The sequence below is a fragment of the Salvia miltiorrhiza genome, chromosome 7 (assembly GCF_028751815.1).
Source record: "Salvia miltiorrhiza cultivar Shanhuang (shh) chromosome 7, IMPLAD_Smil_shh, whole genome shotgun sequence".
In the NCBI taxonomy this organism is placed as follows: domain Eukaryota; kingdom Viridiplantae; phylum Streptophyta; class Magnoliopsida; order Lamiales; family Lamiaceae; genus Salvia; species Salvia miltiorrhiza.
In genome coordinates, this window is record NC_080393.1 from 53,096,584 (window position 1) to 53,099,415 (window position 2,832).

Here is a 2,832-nt window from a genome sequence, read left to right on the forward strand (position 1 = left end):
TTCACGAGTACTCTATTTCCTTCTAAGGTCTCTTCTTCTTAGAAGGTTTTAATGAGGCTCGGTCTTTTGTTTGCTCTCTTTTGCGCTTTCTTGGATGTTTTGTACTCTTTTACTTTTCCTTTAATACAAGCCTTATTCTCATCATTATGTCATTAATTAATTAGAGGGTAAGGATATACGATTAAGCAACAATTAAAGCTCAATATTCAAATCTTTTATGTAAACTTAATGAAAGCCGACAAAATCCCAGTAGTCAACAGGTCAGAACAGTGCATTACCTAACATTTATGATTTAACTGATCGCTTTTATGAATGTCACATTGTCTATGATCAATAACACCAACTGTTGTACACCATATCATTAAAATCAATAATAACAACCCCATCCATAAAAGCGAAATCTTGTGTACATCCAAATGTAGTGGTGCATCCATTCGTTCCAATTAGGGTTAAGCAATTTCCAACTATAATTTATTACTCACAACTAAAAATTTAATTGTAACCTAATACCTCTTCATATATATTTATATATGTACATGCAGCTGTCTCCGGCGGAGGCTTCATTGCAAGGGGCATGACGTTCGAGAACACCGCCGGAGCCCATAAAAGTTGTGGCTAAAGGTTGGGTTCGAAGTGTAGATCCCAATCACGATGTTGGAGGAAAACGACTAGGATTAAATTGGTGTGAAGTTCAAGTTTCAGTTCCTATAGAATGGGAAGAAGATTTGATTAGGCCATATTCAAACTTGTCCACAATTGGAGATGCAATTGGAGCATGCATTGCATGGCCTCGACACTTGGTAATCATCTATTCTTAAATTCTTTTTCTATTCTTAAAAAGGGTTAATTACGCCAAAAACCATGAACTTTGGGCCCATTTCCAAATTTTCCATGAACTTTGATTTTTATCAAATTTTCCCTGAACTTAAAGGCGTGATCAATTTTTCCATGATTTTCGAAAATCCCCAATTTGACTGCTGACTTGGCACCATTTAAGTCACCTGAAAGCTGACTTGGCACCGGCGACGATGTGAAGAAACGACGTCGTCCTATACTCGTGAGGGATTGGGGGAAGAGAGAGAGATGAACGAGGGAGGGAGGCAGAGTGAGATAGAGGAGAGGGGAGCAGGGGCGGCGGCGCAGTCGCGACTTGCCGGATCTTGCAGAGCTTGTCTTGAGAATGCTTCTCGTTCTTTCAAACCCCCAATTTAATTTGGTGTGCATCTATTAGGGTTACAGAGCTTAGCAACCATGAATGAAGTAATCGAACTTGACGAAAACTGGGAGCGGCAAGACGACGGCTTTCGTCCTCCCACGGCCGGCGGAGGGGTGTCGTCACTGTTTGGGTTGATCTGAGAAGTGGGGGAAGGCCTTGATTCTGCTGAGTTGAGTCGATGGAGGCGGCAGACGGTGGTTGTTGCTATTGGCGGCGACCTCGCCGTTTGTCGCCGGATTATGGAGAGAGTAGAGGGAGACGGTGTTGTAGATCTGGGTCGTAGTAAGAGGAAGAGGCGCAACGGCGGCGATGAGCCGCTGTGGTCGCCGAAATTTCAATAGGGGAGAAGAGTTATTTGGGGATCTAGGGCGGTTGTCGCCGGTGTATGCAGAGATTATGGGAGAGTTGAGAGAGTAGAGGGAGGCAGGACTCCGGTGGCGGCTGGGTTGTTGTCAATCGGAGGAAGAGAGATAGAGGGAGGCGGTGGCGCCTCGCTGTCGCCAAGGAGGAGGAAGGCGGAGGCGGCGTGGAGGTTGTTTTCGCCGGGTTCGGTGAGACAGAGGGCAAGTGAGGGGGAGGTGGGTTTCGAGAAAGAGAAGGGAGAACCGGGGGTATCAGTGGCTGTCGTTGTTGCTTCGGCGAGCTTCGGTGGCAGCGAATTTTCAATGGTGAAGGGGTGGGTTCTGGCGTGTACCGAGAGAGAGATGAGAGGGGACACAGAGAGGGACCAGAGGAGAGCGAGAGAGAGACGAGAGAGATGAGAGAGAATTGCTTTTTTTGTTTTTTTTTATATATTATTTTCCATGTGGCAATTTTTGGTCCACGTAAGCGCCATATCAGCTCGTATGGCCTACAAATTGCCAGGTCAGACCGGAGTATTACCGGAGCTGAAATTCATGGAAAAATTGATCACGCCTTTAAGTTCAGGGAAAATTTGATAAAAATCAAAGTTCATGGAAAATTTGGAAATGGGCCCAAAGTTCATGGTTTTTGGCGTAATTAACCCTCTTAAAAACCATGATTCTTATTTCTCATTAGATCAATAGATTCAAATTAGATTTGATTTGAACTCATAATCATGATGTTCTTTTCATTTTAGGTGACTGACGACGATGATGATTGAAGAAGATTGATCGTGCTGGCTGCTGTTCTCTTTTTTGCTGTATTTTTTTTGGTCTTTGCCACGACAAAATGAATGAAAGAAACTTAGTTATGGTTATTTCCTCAAAAATCTTGTGAGTTTTATTAAGTTTTAACATGGTTATAGCTTTGGTGACATACAAGAGTGGTGGAGCAGATGTATTTCATAAGATCTTAAAGTTTGTTGTTTTGCAACGAGTTCAGTTGGAAAATATAAATGAATTTAGCAATATTTCTATGGTTACAATTAATCTTTCGTATATACGTATTATTAGTAGCAATTTGTAATTTAGAATGTTACATGAATCTAGGTCAAACTAACAATACAATATATATATATATATATATATTGTAACAGGACACTAATTATTAGGACACTCCTAAGTGTCACAAAAATATATTGTAACAGGACACTAATTATTAGGACACTCCTAAGTGTCACAAAAATGGGTTTTCAAGCATACTCTAATAGGACT

At 41.8% G+C, this 2,832-nt stretch overlaps 1 long non-coding RNA gene across 1 annotated transcript; it reads left to right on the top strand.

The window, feature by feature from the left end:
* Positions 1-604: 604 nt before the first annotated feature.
* LOC130995048 (uncharacterized) lies at positions 605-2,588 on the top strand. The gene is made up of 2 exons (XR_009092031.1): positions 605-800; positions 2,316-2,588. It is a non-coding gene; the product is annotated as an uncharacterized LOC130995048 (long non-coding RNA).
* The last annotated feature ends 244 nt before the right edge of the window (positions 2,589-2,832 follow it).